A 20920-nucleotide genomic window follows, 5' to 3' on the forward strand; every position below is an offset into this window, starting at 1 on the left:
TTCCATTCTTTTTTTCTAAATTTGACAGATCTTCCAATCAAAATGAAGGACCTTTTTTTTCTCTAAATTTTATGTTTATTTTCTTGTTTAGAGAAATAAATACAAAATACAAAATTCCCGATGATACTAAATCCTCAAATTTTGTCATTACCTTCCAGATTAATATATAAAATCCTACAGAAGCCTCTCTCACTGCTAAAATTTATTTAACCATTTTTGGATACATTGTGTGCATATATTTCGCACATGCCCTACTCATAATGTAAATTATAAATTAATATCACAGGAAATAGTTTTATGAAGAGGCCTGGACTTTAAAAAAGTAAGCTTTTTACTCAGTTTTTTTTTTTTTTGTAACTAGTCATATGCACGACTCGTAAACATACATTTTACCTACGATGATGAGTCATTTTCTAGGGATATTATTACATTACGTACTAAGATATTCGTCTCCTTATTTTTGTTATGTAAGCAAGTTAAATATTTAGGAAGATAAATTAGTTTTCATGTTTAAATGGAGTTTGAAACAAGTCCAAAACATTATACGATATATATTGTGCAGTTAATATGATAAACCTATTACTAATATATATAAACTTTAATATTCCTTAAAAATATACTTATTTAATATAACCCCTATGCGAACAATCATCAGGTAGGTATATTTGATCAAATAAAAATGTAGTGAAATATGAAATTCACTATAAAGAAAGGAAAAAAACCCGGCAAAAGGCGAAAATGTAACAAGGCAAAAGCGTTACAATGCAAATACGTATAAGGTGGACACATTCAAGGCAAAAATGTTCATGGTGAATCCTCCTAGAACCGTGTTATGATTGGTTTAAAATATCTTTCTCTGTTTAGTAGAGGTTTTGTGAATTGGATCCCAAAATATCATCTAAATGAAAACGCCATCTATACCCAATCAAGTTATTTAACATAATGATCTTCATTGGGTACCTCAACCTTTCCTTATACATTGATATAAGAGAAAATATAAGATTTTTAGCCACTTTTACTTTTCTTGTTGACTATTGGATAATTAATTATTTATTTATTAGTGGTATAGAAATTATTACAAAATAGTGAAATTAAAATAAATTTCAACAAATCGGCGTTAAAATGGACACTAATTAGAGTAGAAAAATATGTCAACAGCTTATAAGAAATGCACTTAGTAAATGTACTATAGTTATTGTCCAGTTAACACTGTGACTTAAATCATTTAATTTGTTGTTAAGGATTGGGCATGTTTAATTACTTTTTCGTTTATTCATCAAACATTGTTTACGTTATCATTTTTATAACTAAATCTAATTGATTATGGAGGTTGATTTATTCATTTATTATTTACATTTACAAGGTATTTACAATTTGAAAAATTGTCATGAATAACTGTAGTTACTGACAGTAAAATATCCATACATGAGTACAAGAAAATCTTGCCAAAAGTTGCATTCATACTTTTAAAAAAAATTATTTTTACACATACTTGATCTAAAATATTACATATGTATGTAGTTATATTAAAAAAAATGACGGATGTGATCTCAGCTTTCTGTTAAATTTCAATTAAAAAAAGTTATTCAAAATTTTTAGTCTAATTCTCATTTCAGTTTCTAATTAAGATTTAGATATTGAGAAGAAAACCTATATGAGCAAACATTATTCTTAAATACTTTGATATAATCTTAATGTGAATGGTAGGTTGTCAAAGTCTCACATTTTCACGACTAAATACTATAAACGATCTCAGTAATGAAAGCAATGCTCATAATCAACTTTATTTGATTAGTGATTTAATCATAAATATCCACTTAACTAATGGTTAGAAAAGTTGGACAAATACCTTTGTTTTTTATATAAATGATCTGCGGTAAATATAACATAAACAAAAATTATATCTGCTGTGGATGTAGTCCTCTGTCATAGCGTCCCAGTGCTGCCTGATATTAGGTTTGAGGGCCTCTGTGTTAGGAATGACATACACTGCAGTCCTTCCCCTAGAAATACATACAAAGGTGTGGTCGAAGTGGTTGGCATCGGGGCTGTACCGCCCACAGCCCTGATGCCAACGACCCAAAGTGTCAAAAAAGAACAAAAATAATTACAAAGGACACATTCAAAAGAGTCTTGTAACGGAGGAGATGGGATTCTTTCAATGCGTTTGTCAAAAGTGGCCTCTCCATCCTATCCAAGCTCTTTTCCCCTACATTTTTTTATAGCTCTCTGAACAGTCTAGTGTGAAATAATTATTGAATAAGTAGGGTTCAGATTTCAATGGATCACCCCGTAATACAGTTTAACGATTATATTTAGTTACTATATCAAAACTAGCAGTATCCGACATTGCCCTGAGTTATTCTACGTCATTGAAAGATAAACTTTGTCTTAAAATATATAACATAACTACCCAAGAAATCATATGTGTTATTCACCTTTTTTCATAAGTACACTTACATTTAGTTACCCAATCCATTAATGATAGATTTCCTTTTCTTCTCAATATAATACAAGTATAATAATAATAGCTTTAGAGAAAAAAATAACATGAGGTTATGACTTATGTCTGATGAGCCAGGGTCTACTTTAGTCTTTGGAGTGATACCTAGCGGAGTCTTAGCTACATACCCTCAATGTTACATGCAAAATGCCTTGTAAGATTTTATTAATATAAATACTTTCATGAAACATAATACAGATCCAATATATGTACAAGATATACATCAGGGAGCATTATATACTGTTCACCCTGTATACACGCTTGATGCTACATGCAAAACTCCTCCGAGATTTCATTAACAAGACTAAGTTGTTATTTTTTTGGATTAAATATATATATATGATATATTTTCATTTAAAAATTATTTGTTACTCGTTAATTGTTACTTAAATTGAATCAATGTTACTTTTTTAAGACTTTTTCACGACAATTACCAGGATGTTTTGTAAAAGAGCAGATGTTTTAATAAATTCATTCATGTTGTATTACCGTATAGAATGCCCCAACTGTGTATCATGGACAGAATTCACTTAATAGGACATCCTTCTGTATTGACGGCCACAAGAGAAAGTTATTATCAATACCCTTAATTTAAATAATATGTATTTAAGAGTGACGATGTTCAACTAGAAGCAAACCTTTCGATAGATTGGTATGAAATATATTAATAGACAAAGTGAAGTGATGTAATGCTAAACTACATTTGTATATACACACTGTCTGTTTATAAATATATGTACAATATATAATATATCTGAACATGATGCCATAAAAACAAATCTTTTTCTTTCTTTCAATGTAAGACTTTTTATAGGTCAAAGCCTTGACTTACATATTCAATGTATCCATAAATATATTTTACAGTGTACATGCAGAAAGAGTACTACTACTTAAACAAGTAAGTAGCTTCATCATTACAACGAACTGTGGCTGCTTTTAGAAATAAAATGAAATGCTTCGAAAGTCTTTTGTTTATGTTTTGTTTGGACGTGAAAGTATTCACAGATTAATATTGAAATTAAATTTAAAAAAAAAAATACTCTTTCCTTTACCAAAAAAAGGATCAAATCCGCTGTGCCTCCTCCAAATGTATGAAAGCATCCAACGGCCCAGGGTACTACTAATCCTCATTTAATACATAAATAATTATAAGCTAGCGATGTACAATCACTCTATATATAGCCGGTTTTAGAGAGGGGTACTGACAGAAAGTGTTCCAGGCCCCACTCTAGATAAAAATATCAAAAAAGTCTAATTAAAAAAGTAGTTGAAATAATTTTCATTCAATTAATAAACAAATAATGATAAAAAAGGTAAATAAAGATTTGACCTTTTATAGAAAAGGTCAATTCAAAAGTAAATTCCTGTCATTCGATGAAATATGGACAGATTAAGGGTATTTTCATTATATTTCAACAAATGCAATATACTCATGGTTGAATATATAAAAAAATATTTTAAAATGGCACGTATACAGTTAAACTTACGCTTCCAAAAAATAACTTTAAAATCGGCCTACCGGTTAGCAAGATATGGCCGTTTTTAAAATCTTAATTACTAGGTGGTACTCACATATTTAAAAGCTTTAATCACTGATTTTAGAGGTCATACTTATGATTTTGGTATCAAATTATATTTTTTCGGGGTGAAGAGCTTGAATTTGATGATATAATCAGTGTAAAACAAAGGAAAAGCAATGTTTTTATGTTAAATTAATATTAAATTTGTATTGTTGAATTAAAGTCAAAGGAAATAACTAATATAAATACATTTTTTTTAGTGAGATATGGAACTCTTGAAAAAAATCAAAGAATTATGTTTTTTAAAATTTCGTGCAATCCTTCATCCTCAAATTAGGCCCCAAAGATATGCCTCTCGAAAAATATAAATATTGAAAATCATTGCTTTCCTTTAGTTGTACATTCATTATACTATCAAATTCAAGGTCATCCCCCAAAAACATATAATTTGATACCAAAATCAACCTTATATCAAAAGTAGGACCTCTAAAATCAGTGATGTAAGTTTTTCAATATGTGAGCGCCACCTAGTAGTTAAGATTTTCTACAAGGAGCCATATCTCGCTAACGGGTTGGCCGAATTTAAAGTTATTTTTTGGATGATCATATTGAATGATACTCCATGCAACTGTGCAGTGAAAATAAATTGCCATCGTAATGAGTATAAAATTGTTGAGATATGATGAAACTACCCTTAGTCAAATTTTATAAAAGGAAAGAACGAAAAGGGCCCGTACATATATATTTGCCTCATGCATGCTGAAGCTTAAACAACCCTCACTCATTGAATTCTATAGACCTTCGTATAATTTTTATGCCTCCATTAGGGCATTAAAAAAGGCGTGATTAGTTGAAAAAAGAAAGGAAAAAAGTCAATATAATTTTTACTCCATTCCAAGTGAGTGCAGGATTATTCTATGTGTCTAGAATTCTATGCTTCACTCTAAATATATCCATAACAAATAGATTTTTTTTTTTTTTTTTTTAGGGGAGTTTGGAGGCAATTTCATTTTTCAATTTTTCCCGAATATAACTTGCAAATCAATACAAACTTAGAACTAGTATTTAAAATAAGAAGAAAAAATTGCTTTGATGACTTTTAAATTAATAAAAGACAGTTTTTTGATGGAGTTTATTTATTTTCCATTTCGGTTTTTATTAATTTAATTTCTGGGGAAAAAAAAAATTAAAATTAATTCTCATAATATAGCTAATGATTTGGACAATTATTTGCTAAGTTTGATTAAATTAAGAGGAATCAATTGCCCCCTCCCCCCTCTTTTACACCTATGCAATATTCATATATCTATAAAGGAATTAGAATGAATTACATAGAGGGATGAGATACTGAGCAATAGCAAGGGGCATTCTTTGACGTCACGACAGCAACGAGAGTGAGAAGATAGTTGACCAAAAGAATCGTAAACTTAGCATTTCCTTCTATAATTGAGCCCCAAAACGTTTATAGTATTAGTATAGCCGTTGTAAAAAAAAATCAGTTTTAGGAAAAGGAATAAGGTCTTTCAATCTATTAATGATCATGTTTTTGATCCATGTTCTGAATCTAACCCTAAATTCATACTAATTACATCTATTTCAAGATGGTTTGCAGGTATGAAATTATATCATGTTTGGGAAAACATGAAAGAAAGAGGATTCAAGGGACCAAAATTTGGATCATGCTCACGAATCTTATTCAATTTCAGAATCAATAATTAACTATTCTATAAATTGAATTTATTGTCGAGATAATCTCCCAACTCCAGCATTAATATTTCGACAGACTAAATAAAATTATATTTAAATTAAAAATATTGGAGTAAATATTAATATACTTCTTAAAACGAACTGTTTAAAATACTTTATTAATCTATTGATATCTCTAAATTGATATAATTATGGTAATTAATTATTTTATTACAGTAAAGATTTAGAAAAAATAAAAAATATTTGAAGCACCTTCCATGTTTTCAACATACTTAACTATTACAATTCGAATGTTTTGATCAACTATTACTTCTTTTTTGACGGGGTCGACTAATTCATCATCACTCTATATATTTTATCTCTATGGAATCCACAAGTAATGGTGTTTATCCCGGATCCGTGCACCGTTATTGAAAGTGGAAGGAGGGTAATGACTGTAACAAAAAAGTTTTTTCCATGGACATTCTTAAATCATTAACAAATTTCGAAAATAAATTTTGTTAAAAAAGATTCAAAAATCCACAGCTATTTACAAAAAATTATATATTTTGGAATAAATTTTAAATATTAAAACTTTTGCTCTGCTGCATAATTTGTCCAAATGACCTTTTTTTTAAGAAAAACAATCTTTAAAAAAATAATCCCCTATTTTGTGCTCAGTTTTTGCAATCATTCTCTTCTTGAAGTACATTGAAAAGAAGATGCAATAACTAATCAAAATTATATCTGTAGCATACAGTTATTTGGACTTTTTTTTAAAAGGTTTTTTTAAAGTATGTTTCTATTTTATGCATACAAATATCATTACTTATTTTACTTGTGTCAAGGATAATTTTGAGAACATAAATGAGTAGGATATTAGTTGAGAAATTGGCTATTGATTTGGAAGAATAAGATGATAATAAATGACATTATTTTTAATTTACATCTAATGTCAAAAAAGTCTGGATAGTTAATCGAAATTTGGGTTAAAAACAAGGTTTATGGGTTATAAGTTACATTTCCTAGAATTACATGTGTATTTCAACGTCTTATCAATCCTATCAATAAAACTTTTTGTAGTTTAGGTTGCCCTTATTGATATTTTATCTTTAAGGATTTAATAGGGAAAAGAAAGCTGTTCAACTATACTTTGTTTAATAGCAGGGATAGATTACTGCTTAATTAGAGATACAAACTCAAATTTCTTACTAGTAAACGATTGCACTGAATATCATTTTAAATGTTCAATTAATGTGACCTATTAATATTTCTAAAAATACCTAAAAATCGTATTTCATTGTTTTACTGCATCTATAAATATAGAATTATTATTTGGCTATGTATATACAGGTTAGGGTAGCAAAACGTAGACTATTACTTAATGCTCATTTTCTCATTACTATGAAAAGGTTTAGGGATCATTTTTTGATATTCTGTTTCCGCCGTCTTTTTTACATGAACAGACTAAAATCATTTTTTCGTTTCATCATCATGAGCGAGCAACAACCAAAAAGGCAGTGTATCTCAGATCTCTATGAGCCTGGTTTTTAAGTTGGCCAAGATAAAAAGAAATGAAGAAGACTCTTAGAACCACCAGGAGGTTATAAAGGACAACTTGAAATTAGTTCCTTTCAGAAGGACTTCACACCACCATCTGATAGAGGGCATGAACGCCAGGAGGCTTGAAAAGTGCAAGAAAATCCTCACATGGATCAAGGAAAATGGGTCAGTTATGAAAATTTTCTGGGACAAAAAGATTTACACAGCTTATCAATTCCCTACCGCCGGAAACAAAAGAAGAGTTCCAAGGGGTTTACTACAGCAAATATCTAGTCCAAACAATGACCTTCCGTGTTATGGGCTCTGATGGAAAGAAGATACTTCTGTTCTTTTTCCACGCTGTACATAAAATATACCAGGGGGCCTATCATAAAGTGCTTAGATACATCATCAGGAGTTTGGAATCAAGGTAGCCATATTGTGTAAAAAAGTTTTGCAAAATCCTTCTCTATATATTTTGTTAACATTATTTTTTACCTATTATTGAAAATATAATGTTGATGTTATCTAGTAGATCACATTTTATTATTTTCGATCTGGTGCAAAATTACGGTGGAGGACAACACGGCATTTTATCTCTGAAATGAGCAAGCTGAGAAGGATGGAAAGAGCAAAGAAGACTGTAAATTTTTTCAAGGCCAACAAAAATCCGGCAAAGCTTTGCTCATTTCTGATGATATATTTTTCACCGTTGATGCCACTATAAATAAGCTAAACAGCGGCTGTATCACAAACGAACATACAGACAATGTCTCAGATTCAGTGAGACGTGTTTTCAGAATAAAAAATCCAGTGGTCAGCACAGGAAAAATCTGCCCACCCATTTATGTGGAGAGAAAGGAGCAGCTCAATTTAGATGCTTAAATCGAACTTCTGAATAAGAAAATGCTACTTTGGGCCAGAATAAAGTTTGGGGACAACTTTTTTTCTCTCTCAAGATTGAGCTACATGTCATCGTGCAACTAAGTCACAAGCCTTCATGAGAGACAACTTTCTAGCCTTTTGGGACCTCAACATGTTCAGACACGAACCCCTTGAACTACTTAATCTAAGCGAGTGTGGAGGAGAGAGTGTCGGCTTCTCCTCCCAGGAGTGCCCAGTCTCTAGAGGCTTCCATCAAGAAGGAATGGATTAAGCTCGAGTCTGACTACATAGTCAAGGTCTGCAAGGGATTTAGGCCTCGTATTGAGGCAATTATTATAGATGAGGGCTCACATATAGTATAAATGTTGTGTCGATCACTATTTTCAGATGATTTTGTTAAATGTTAAATGTCCTCACAGAACCTCTTGTTTAAATTTTACTCTTGAGAAATCGAAAAAAATAAAACGTGTACCACTAGTAAAGGTAAACCCTGTAGTTTTGATCCTATATTTGCTTGACCCCCTAAAGTGCCTCATTTCTGACTATGCATCCCATGAATAGACAATATAAATTAACAAAAGAAAAGGATATAGGAGTGAAGAAGTGAATTTATGACGTAGTTCAAAACTAAATATTTGTCCTGGATTCGTTTATCTTGAAATGAGACTATCTACAAAATATTCTTTAACCCACATAATATGCTACACATTGTCTGATTAAGAAATTATTAGAATATTTTGAAAATGGAGATGTACTGATTAACAGGGAGGATTTCTTGTCGGAAACTTTATCTACAGTATAAAATCTTTGTTCTAAATGGATTGTAAATATTTTGATATTTGTTTGAAAAGTATTAATTACTATATAAATATATTAGATTAATTAATGTAATATAAACAACAATGTAAAAATAGATCGTCCGCTTGTAGGGGATAAATTTAAACAAACTTTACGTTCACCTTGCTTTTTCTTTTGTTCAAGTTATGCAATCTTGTCTTAATACGTAGTGTTAGATTACGTGGAATCATGATTAGGTGTTTCTTTATAGACGCAACGCTATTAAGTAACAACACACATAATAAATACATAGGACACGAGTTAAGTTTATAAATAGTTCAATTCAGCATAAGGAAAAATTACTAAGGAAGAGGAGACGAAAGTATTGAAATAACAATAAAAACAAAGAACTCAATTTTGTTCAGCCTTGATAAAAAAATGACTAAGGATAGAATTTTTGCACTTCATTTGGAACACTATCCCAAAATGGGTCTCTTCCAGTATTTATATAAACATCAGTAAAATATTATTATTAGATTGTATTTAGTCAAATATAACTCAAATGGGATTCAAAATACCTATTTCAAAAAAAACAATCTTGTTGGTATTAAAGTTTTGTTTGATTCATTATCGTTATAAATATATTATGAGCTCATTGTAAAAAAAAAAACAATGATTATACACGTCACTTTTACAACTTTCTGAAGCCCCCCCCCTAAAAACATATCAAATCTAATATAAGTATGTTTTTGGTGTTATCACTTATGAAATCCAAAATTATCAAACAGATCAGTCCAAAATTTAGCAAGTAGACGTATAAAATATCCATGTATGTTCCCATGATATTTTTTGGGCCTCTGAGGCAATTAAGAACCTGTTTTGGATCGAAATAAAACCTCATTATCCTATTCTCTCTCTAAATCCCTCTATTTCTTCCCTCTTCTCTTCTCCCTCTATATCGTTTTACATCCTTCTCTTTGTTTCTTTTCTTGTACCTTCATTTTTTGTTTCTATTCCCCTCCATATAGTCCTGCAATGCGGCCACCCTCTGATAGTATACATATATAAAATATAAACCTATATATATCACGGCGTAGATAATTTTGCGGCTAAGCCCCCCTTCCTCTCCAATGATAAAACCTATCAATGCACCTGGTGGTGAGTATTGACGTCTCCTCACTAACAAAAAATGTGAACATAAATCCAATTGGGACTATCAAAGTATTCACTATTGTTGTCCCCATAATCAATAAAGCTAATTATACTATTAGTGGATAGTAAATACTAATTTTATATTATGGGTGTATAATATTTAGAATAAATGTGACTCTGAGTATATTCTATATTCTAACTAGTAACATGTGTAAATTTTAGTACTACTACGTTGTAGATAAAAAAAAAAAAGTTCTTTTTTAGGGGAATTTCAGAGTTTGATTTTTTTATAGAACATAAATTTAGAATCTCTTTATTTCGAGAAACATGAAGGGAATCCATATTTAAAAGATGAGACAGATCATTTTATTCTTGCAATTTTTCAGTTTGAAATTATTCACAATTACCGGGGGTACAAGCATTGTCCAAACTTATTAGGCGTCGACGAACAGACAACCTTTAGTTAATTAATATAGAATGTTACTCCCCCCAGGAAATAATCAGAGTTACTCTCTATTTTTCAGGAGCACACTCACACGCAGTAACTCAATACTCAGATATTCTCTTTTCAAGAATAAAATAATAATTACAGCTTTATATATATATTTTTAATATGATGCGATGAGCCAGGTTGTACCTAGAGACTAAAATACCTCTGAGGTTATTACTTCCTTTTTCTTTTAATATGACGTGCACGCTCGATTGTTTGTTACTTCTCAAAGACATTGACTTCAGGACTTGAACGCTCAAAACGAGCATGTGTATTCTACAACAACTACGTGCTATTGTTTTTCTTATTAGTTGCTATAGTATATTATTAAATGCTAAGTCATTCATTTCTCATCGTTTTATTTTCAATTCTCATTGCAAGTTAAAAAATGTGTAAAAATAGCACATGCACTGTTTAGGATTGTAGAACTGGATAACAATCAAATAAAAATGAAGAAACTAATTCAAAAATCACATTACAGGCTTCCCAACTAATATACATATTATAAATAAATGGAAAATAGCCATTCCAAGGACTTGGGCACAAGGTATTATACTCGTATATGTTACATTGGAATTCATTTTTTTTTTTTGGTTAAAATAATTCATTTTTATTCTACAATACAAACAGTCTAAATAATGAATACACATAAAGATAAAAGGAGATCATATAAATAAAAACTAACAGGACAATTACGTTTAAAAAAACATAATGAATATCATAGTTCATATTTAATTTCCTGAAGTAAAATAACCTGATATAATAAAAAAATTCTAAACATCAGCTCAGGTAAATAAAAAAACGACGATGCCCTCTTATTATTGACTTGATTTGATTAAAATATTACACGGACCTCGAAGGAACAAATTTGAGGATATTTCCCGCCTATGCCCACGACAAAGATGATGACAGAGGGATTTTGATTGGAAGTGCTGAATATCGAGCAGCTGGGCTTATCAATATAGTTTTTAATTCGTCCACATGTAATGGAGAGTCAATAGTTAACTTTTTAGCAATCAATGATTTAATATTTAATAGAGAAAACCGTGGAGGCTTTTTGAACAGGATAAGTATTTTTATTTCTCTTATAAGCTCCAAATTTGCCTTTATTAGGTTAGAAGTAATATCTTCTGTCACACAAACGTTGAATTGGATAAAATATTTGACTACTCTCAAAACCGGGCAATCAGCAAAAGCGTGTAGGGTAGAGTTGCACATAAAACCACGGTCTTTGCACGGATAATAAAATTTGATATTGTCAGTGGAAATTTGAAATTGTGCAGTAAATATGGCCCCGTCTGAAATTCCAGAAATTGATCGGAGAATTCTTCGTTCCCATGAAGGAGGAAGATTGAGTAGTATCATATATTTATCTGACTCAGACTTCCCTACTACCGATGAATTTTGGCAAAGGCTCATTTTTAAAAACCATGGTTTTGAAGGAGTAAAATACTTAAGAGACCTCTCTAGAGGAAGACGGAATCTCCCACCCTAAAAGATAGATTCCAGTCTTAGGTCATGATAACTTAAAATTTTATGATGGAGATCAGTCTTTTCTAATAGAAACGGATTCCCAAACTTATTAACAAAAGGCATTTTTGTCTTATTTTCGTGAGTTATATCAATTGTTGAATCTGAATGATAAGTAGTAGGCCTTCATTTCCATAAAATTCTCTGAATAGACGCTAGAAGTGGCGAAAAAACTTTCAAATCCCGATTAATTAAGGGTGTTCCCATTTGGATCCATTCATAATATTTAGAGGACGTGAAATTCCCCTCCAGTCTCTCAACGGGTATACACCTAATTCCTCCACAACCTTTTTGTAACATTTTGGAATTATACTAGATAAAAGGCAGAGCCCACCGCCTAATTTATACTTTGCACGCTTTAAAGCAGGAATATAATTTTTATGGAAGAGACCCTTAAACCATGCATCTTCTTGAAGCATTGCAGATTCTGCTAGAGAAGGAATGGAGGTAGCTCTGTATAATACAAGAGGAACAATTCTCAAATTGTACAAATCAATGCGTTTTTGTAGAGATAAATGACGCCATTTTTGGATCTGTTTGTTGGCCATCATATTTAATTGTACCCAATTACCTCTTGATACCCCATTGGTTGTCCATTCGATACCTAAAATGTTCACCTTCGTTACAACTCTACAACCTTCAATTATTGTAGAACTATCCGGTTTCCAGGATCCAAGGTGAAGGATGGCGGTTTTCGTTAGATTCATTTCTAATCCAGAGTTGACCTTAAATTTGTTAAAAAAAGTCAAAATAACTTTGATCCTATACTAAAGTTGAATTTCCAAATTGGCTTCAATCATTAACGTTACATCATCAGCATATAGGTCAATTAGATGTGGAGTCCCACAAAAAGAGACACCAAATCCCAAATACTTTTGGAAATGGTCCTTGTTAGTTCATCGATGGAAGATATAAATAGCAAGGGGGCGACTGGACAACCTTGTCTACAGCTCTTTCTTAGTTGAATGGGTTCACTCATTCTACCATCCAATGAAATTATGGAAGAACCGTTAGCAAGTAAAGCTCTGATAGGATAAAAAAACATGTTTTTAGGAGTTCCAACTTTTGGCCATGGACTCAAACCTAACATTGGAAATGTATAAGGAAAATAAACTACTACCCTTATCCGTAGTGAGCCATATAGAGCCTACAAAAAAAACCAATACCTGTTCCGAAGTATTGAATATTTTAGCAACTCTGAAGGGTCTTGAAACAAATTCCAATCCTGATCCAATTAAATATATTGAAAAACAAGTTGAAGCTATTTTGAATATTCTTTCAGATGTTGAGGATGATATCGCTAAATCAATCAGTTTTCTTATGAACAGTCTCTTTGTATTAAAACCTAACAAAGGAAAACACTATTCTCCTACTCTTTTGACTGTTGCTTTTGAATGGAAAATATTTGACCCTCCTTATGTAATTACTTATTTAATGAAGGCCTGCTTATATTACCAACAGTACGTTATTTGAAGGATTTATCATTTAATTTGAACGTTAAGCCAGGGACAGAAATAGAATCATATAAATATCTAGAAACCAGACTCAAATCAAAAACCCTTCTCAAAATATCACCAACTTGGAGGAGCAAATTATTATATTTCAATAAAGCAATTATTAGGAGCTAAAAAAATAGAATTTTGAGTCTTTTTTTTACTTTCTAAAATGTCTGTTAAATGAATAAAATGTTCTTCTATTAAAGCTGACGATCCGGATCAATTTGCACAAATTGTGAATCAAACCCTTCCGAATATTGACATCAACAATACTATCTTTCACAATGTTATATAGTATATAGTATAAAGTCACAAAATGGAAGAATGTCATAAGTTACTAAAGTCCTGTGATTCGCCACCGATTTTTGATCTATCAAATGAAGAGAGTGATTTAGTAGAGCTCAACCATTTAAAAGAAAATTTGTTAAAAATGAATAATAGGGTGGATTAGTTTCACCTTTTGATATCTATCTATCTTGTGGCTTTGCTGTTAAACTATATATGGAAATTATGAATGATGTGAAACAAGGGCATTATTTTTTTCTTTCAGTGAATCAAATGCCTTATTTTCAAACATATATCTTATTCAAATTCAAGAACAGACAGAGTTTAGTTCCATACTAACAATTGTATGGGATAAGGGTAATTCTTTTTTAGATTATTTTCGTCATATATCAAAAAAGTTATTTAATGTAATCATGAAAATTTTATATCTATAATTAATGACTCAATACATTCTAGTAAAAAGCGAATATATATTTATAAGGAAAAATTGTCATTCATCCAAAAAAAAATCTGAAATATCTTCCAGTAAATTATAGTGGTAACAATAACATATTAATTGAATTGTCATTTGTGTCTAGTTTTAGTAAAATATATTCATATTCAAAAACACAACTGTTCACAAGTAATTTTTATGATAACTAGTAGAGTTGAGAGATAATCTCGAGTGAAATTGAGAGTCTTTGCACACGTGAGTTAATGAGTTTCAAGCATCGAGGCTTATTAAAATTTTAACCTTGACTACGAGCTCTAGTCGAGTTAAGAGTCTTTTGCATCCAGTCCTAGTAAAATCATTAATTTATTTTTCTATTCCAAATCGAGTCCTCGTGGAGTTTGAAGTCCCAATTTAATAAGAGCTTAGTGCAACTAGTGTTGAATTGAATTGAGAGATAAGCTCGAGTGAAGTCGCAAAAGTAAAGTCCAATATAATACGACTCTAAGTCAAGTTGCGAGTTTTTGGGTACGTGAGTTTCAAGCCTTGAGTCTTATTAAAATCTGAACCTTGTTGATCTTTACAACGAATTCTAGACGAGCTAATAGTATTTCATATTGAGTCCTAGTCAAATCTGAAATTTCTTTTTTCTAGTCCAAATCGCGTCCTCCTGCTGTTCGAAGTCCCAATTTAATAATAGTTAACTACAACGTATGTTCGAGTTTCCAATTCTGATTAGTGAATTATAATTAATTGATGACCAAACAAACTGAATAATATTTTCTTCACTTCACTTGTATGTATTGAATGTAACTAAAGAAAACAGCACACACTTTTAATAGGTTGCGTGAACCATTCAAGTCATGTAGTAAAAGATGTCTTCGGTCACTTCTTAGATCAAATATCTACACGGTCCTAAGATACACTCAGACATGAAATACGTTGTACATAGACACATAAATACAGATAGAGTTTGCTTTATTAATATAGAAGATAATATGTATTGTAAAATAAATCAATTATTTTTAATATATACGAGGTTTATTCAAAAAGTAAGGTGACTTTGTGTTTTTTAGGAAAAAATATGATTTATTCATCAATATTTATGTTGTTTCCTTCAAAGTAATCCCCCTCAGATACAATACATTTGTGCCAACACATTTCCAATCCTCAAAGTACTTTGCATAAGCACTTTTCGATATAGCCTTGAGCTCTTCCAGCAATGCAGTCTCTTCAATTGTTACAAATCTCCATCTTTTCGTAGGTGTCTTCAGTTTAGGGTACAAGAAAAAAGTTACATGGGGCCAAATCCGGTGACTAAGGTGATTGGGGCATGATTGTGGTGTTGTTTTTGGAAAGAAATCGATTATTCTTTTTGTCAAAATGAAGCAGTTTGAAACAAACTTGGCTGATAATCGTCTCATACCCAAAACTTTCGGAAAAATTATATGGCACGAGCCAAATGATATGTCAACATCCTGAACAACTTCTCGGATAGTGATTAGACGCTTTTCAAAAACAATTTTCTTCACTGCTCCGACGTTTTCACCTGTTGTTGCCGTGCTCGGCGTCCAAAGCGAGGATCGCAATTGGCATCTTGGAAGAGTTTGTACCACTTGTAAACAATTTTGTTATAAGAAAAGTTTCACTGTTTGCCTCTGTCAACATTTTAATTCTTTTGGAGCACTTAATTTAATTTTTTACACAAAATTTGATGCAAATTCTTTGATCCATATTTTCAATAGCAAAAAATAGCCAAACAAGCAAAATAATTCAAACTTTTATGCCTCTCACCAACAAACTAAACAAATTATATAGATGAAACAGTAAAAATATTTTCCTGGCATGTTTACTAAGATAAAATACAAACCATGCATACCAAATGTACCTTGCCTGCAAAATTTGAAAAGTCACCTTTCTTTTTGAACACACCTAGTATATACTTTTTAATTTTTTTCCATTAATTTTTATCTCCTGGGAAGTCAAAACAGTGCTTGCATGACAGTAAGACTCGACAATTTCCATTACTTTATCCATGTTTTCGTAAATTGACCTTCCAGTGCATAGTGCACCTTCGACATTAAAATTACCGGAACGTAATTGACAAAACCAAAATTGCGAGTAATTGCCTATTACAGTATCAGGATCATCAACGCTATTCCTATTTTCAGACGCCTGGATTGCATTTTCCTCTTCATTGAAAAAACAAAACAAAAAAGCCTGTAAAATATTGTATATTTTTTCTTTGCGGGTGCCCATCTTTGACGTCCGTTCAAACAATACTGAGTCAAACAATCAGAAAACTTCTTTAGAAAATCTTTTATTAAAAAATCTTATTTTTTTAACGTCATTTACCGTAAACTGATTGTAATCATACAACGCAAGATACACATTACTAAAGCCATCCACTGTAAAAATGATGTATTTCTATTTACAACACCTAATTTTGTATCATTAAACCATGAAAATAAAATAAAGTAGTAGAATGAAATGTCATTTTTTAATGTTATTTCAAAATTAATAATAATTTTATCTGAGGTATTAGTCCTCTGAATTTGAGGAGGACCTTGTGTCAAGGGATACGTGCATCATTCTAAGCTTTCAAAAACCAAAATGTTTTTGTTTTTTAATGGGGCGGGGGATATAATTCTATTTTAAAGTCTCATCTGTTCATGAATTCCTTTTAAATAATGGGATTTTATTTATCCCGAAGAAACAATTAGTGTATTTTTCATTTGTTAACAAATTCTTAATTATATTGTTGGGAAAGTTTAAAGTTTTTGTAATGTATGTCTATTTCTTTCTTGTTCTTAACGTTGAATGTTGGGTATACACAAATATCTATATATATCATTTATGTATAACAACACAAAAAACTATTCTCCATTGTTGAAGAAAATGTTTCCCTATCAACAGACAATACATTTGTATCCATACATACTATCGTCATAGATAAACACACATAATTTTCATATACTACTGTATATTCATTCATGGAGAACATGATAGCATTTGCAAAAGCAATACAATGTATTTTCTTAGTTGAATGTTTTTCAACCTTTGTAAAGAAATTGCGCGGAACAGAGAAAATTTATATTTTTTTGTTTTGAACATACGAGGTGTGTTCAAAAAGTAAGGTTACCTTTCAAATTTTGTGTGCAACGTATATTTGTTGTGCTAAATTTTTTTTATGTTAGTACATTTGAAAAATAGGATATATTTGTTATTTAATACCTATGTTTAGTTTGTTTGTAAGAGGCATAATGATTAGAAGTATTTTAAGTGTTTAGCAATTTTGGGTTATACTTTCTCTTCCATTTGGACTATTGTGATTTAATTTCGATATCATAACCATGTAAACATGATTTTTCACCACTTTTGAGCACATAAAGATTATCAATGACGTCTATCAACAGCTCATTAGCGATGTTCATACGACGATTCTTTTTGTCAAAACAGTTTTGGCAGTTTCGGAACAAACTTGGCTGACAATCGTCTCATGCCCAGAAAATTCGAAAAAATTTTATGGTACAACCCAACCGATATGTCAATATCCTCAGCAACTTCTCTTATACTCATTCTACTACTTTCAAAAACAATTTTCTCCACTGTTTCAACGTATTTGGGCACCCAGGGCGAGGCTCGTCATTGGCATCTTGGAAGAGGTTGTACCACTTATAAAGATTTTTTTTACTCAGAACAGTTTCACCGTATGGTACTATCAACATTTCAAGTGTTTTTTGAGCACATTACACAAAATTTCTTGCAAATTCTTTGATTCATGTTTTTCAATAGCAAAAAATCGCCAAACAAACAAAAATTTTCTAACCATTATCCCTCTCACAAATAAACATATATAGCCTTCAACAATAAATATATGTTATATTTCGAATGTACTAATATAAAAAAATCCAGTATACCGAATATAAATTGCCCGCAAAATATGAAAAGTCACATAATTGTTTGAACACACCTCGAATATGTAATTTTTTGAGCCTGATTATTCTTTTTGAACATTTTGATTTTCCTCTAGTACTCTTTTCTCCTGACAACAGGAAGTATCTTACAGTACAATAGTCTTTCGCGGAACCACAGTTTTAAAAAAAACTGCTCTTGTTGTATATACATTAGGGTGTACCGTAATGACAAAAGTTGGGAATTTGGTATCACCGGATATTTTTTATTTTGAATTTTATTCCTCTAAACAAGAAAATAACAATCAAATGTCCAAAAAAATGGATCTTCATGGATGCATTTTCATTTGAAAATCCGTAAAATGTCAAAAAAAAGAGGAAATTTTGAAGTTTTTTCCTTAAAATTGTCGATTTGAATCCAGTTAGAGAATTTTTATTTTATTCAGTATTATAGATGAAATATATATTTTGCAAAAATATTTCTACATTCTTTTTTTAACTTGCCTCATGGTATGATTTTTTTAATTTCAAACATGTTGCCAATGAATATACATATATTCTCTTTTGGTACCGCGTATTACGCGCATGTATTTTGATGTTTTATTCATTTTTATTACTCAAATCTCATTTTTTGATACAAATTGTATTATATATTATTATAAAATATACTTGTGTTGTTCATTTATGCCAAATTAGACCTATTATTTATTATTTCTTAATTTCTAGAGTTGATTTGTTTTCATTTAAGCATATTTTATGCTAATTTTTAGTCAACTAAATTTAGTTTTCAATCTTAATTAAACATAAACAATAATTTTTGTTAATAGTAGTCAGAATATTTTGTAATATTAAAGTAATAACCTTAGCCTATGGATTTCTTGTGCTTCTAAACTTATACCAGGTGGTCTGAAAAGTTTCTCCCTTCGATATGAAGATGGCAGAACTTTTAAACAAAATCTAGTTACATCGTTGCAGCTTCTGTAGACAGTTACTTACAAAAGTTTCAGCCATTTTTGAAGTACAGTTGCTATGTGACAGTCGTTTGAGTGAGTTGATGTGAGTGTTGTTGTGAAAAACTATATAAAACGACATAACAACCGCACGCTCAAAATATCTCAAACTTTGGTGAGTGGCTTAAGCCAGAAACTTTTAGACCACCCTTGTACTTATAAGAAAACCCCAAAATTACAAAATCAAACTTTACAAAGTTTTAGATAGTAAAGAATCCTTTTAATGAAGTACAGAAATAAAATATATTTAAATTACTTCTGTAAATGCTTCAAAATAAAACCATCAACTAGTAACAGAACAGAAGTTTTATGGTCTCTGTGAAAGGATTCATAATATATATTGTCAATCGAGGATGAATTGCTGATATGACAGGTATTTTAACCGCTTTGCTATTTGAAAGTAAAAAAAAAGCTTTAGTACAACGAGTGGTCCATTAAAATTTGAACATATTGAATTTTAAACTTTAACAACAATAATACACGATATAATTTCAACAAAATTAATACTATAAATAGATGTGCTCTCTTAATCATTAATGAAGCTGCCCTTAGCGGCAATTATGCCTTCCAAGTGGCGGAAGGTCTGGCACAGCTGTAGATATAGTCCTCAGTCATGGCGTCCCAGTGCTGGATGACAGAGGCTTTAGAGTATCGGTTTTTGGATGATGGACACAGCAGGCCTTCCCTTTGACACGCAACCAAAAGGTGTAGTTGAGGGGGTTGGCATCAGGGCTGTAGTGGGGGCCAAAAATTTCAAAAAAGAGTTCAAAAGAATTCAAAAGACTCAATCGAAACTCATTCAAAAGAGTATTGCAACAAAGGAGATGGGTTTCTTTATTGCTTTTGACGAAAGTGGACATTTTCTTGACATCTAAGTAAGCTAGAGAGCTCAGGTTTGTTTTGTAACTAACTGTTTATGCTTTAATATATCGAAATATGAATTAATTTCAATAACTCAAACTTGAATAGTTTTGGAATTAGTAGTTCAGAACTCAATGGGACATCAAGTATTTATTATTCTATGCAGGTATTCTTATTTAATTACCAATTGCCCAAATCTAGAAATGTACCGATACCAAAATTTAAAATTTACGATTCTGATACCGATTCTTTATTATGTATAAAGGAATTTCTTTTAACAAATAACAAAATGATTTACTTTTTTTAATATTTAACTTTCTACTGATTAGGGGTGAGTAAGAAAATACATGAACATATCAATCATAATTATGATTATAATTAGTGTTATTTAATTTTAAATTTAAAAAAATTAACTCCTTCCTGTGCTCAGGAGTCAATTTATTCCTTGTTGGTCAATATATATTAATAGTATGACTGAATAATCTTTTCACTTTCAATGGATGAATGTGGTTGGGATAAGTATGTACAAGCAATTACGTAGCACCTTTTCTGAGAAAAGAATTAAGTAAATATCAAGCCAAATGCATGATACTTGAGAAGCTGATGTTGGAACAACTGCTGCAAGGGACCATTTATAATACTTGTTGTAGTTTGTTTTCCACATAATTATGATCCCCTAATGGGTAAGTCAGTCTTAAAGAACCACATCAAATACATACATTGAGAAAGGTATTTACAGGGGTCTCAAGTTTTAATTTATCTTTGCGTGCGATTTGTACATTCAAAGATTTTTCAGGAAATGCTGTGTTATTATTAATCGATCCTTATTTAATTTGATT

The 20920-nt window shown here is 30.8% G+C and overlaps 1 protein-coding gene across 1 annotated transcript in view; it reads left to right on the top strand.

Annotated features, from left to right (window-relative positions):
- The first annotated feature begins 529 nt into the window (after window positions 1-529).
- Window positions 530-20920, top strand: part of LOC121128502 (troponin C, isotype gamma) — a 53203-nt gene continuing 32812 nt past the window's right edge. Inside the window, exon 1 of the mRNA XM_040724087.2 lies at window positions 530-655. The gene's annotated coding sequence lies outside the window, so the exon portion shown is untranslated. The remainder of the gene's footprint in view (window positions 656-20920) is intronic.

Source organism: Lepeophtheirus salmonis, chromosome 13, assembly GCF_016086655.4.
Source record: "Lepeophtheirus salmonis chromosome 13, UVic_Lsal_1.4, whole genome shotgun sequence".
NCBI lineage: Eukaryota > Metazoa > Arthropoda > Copepoda > Siphonostomatoida > Caligidae > Lepeophtheirus > Lepeophtheirus salmonis.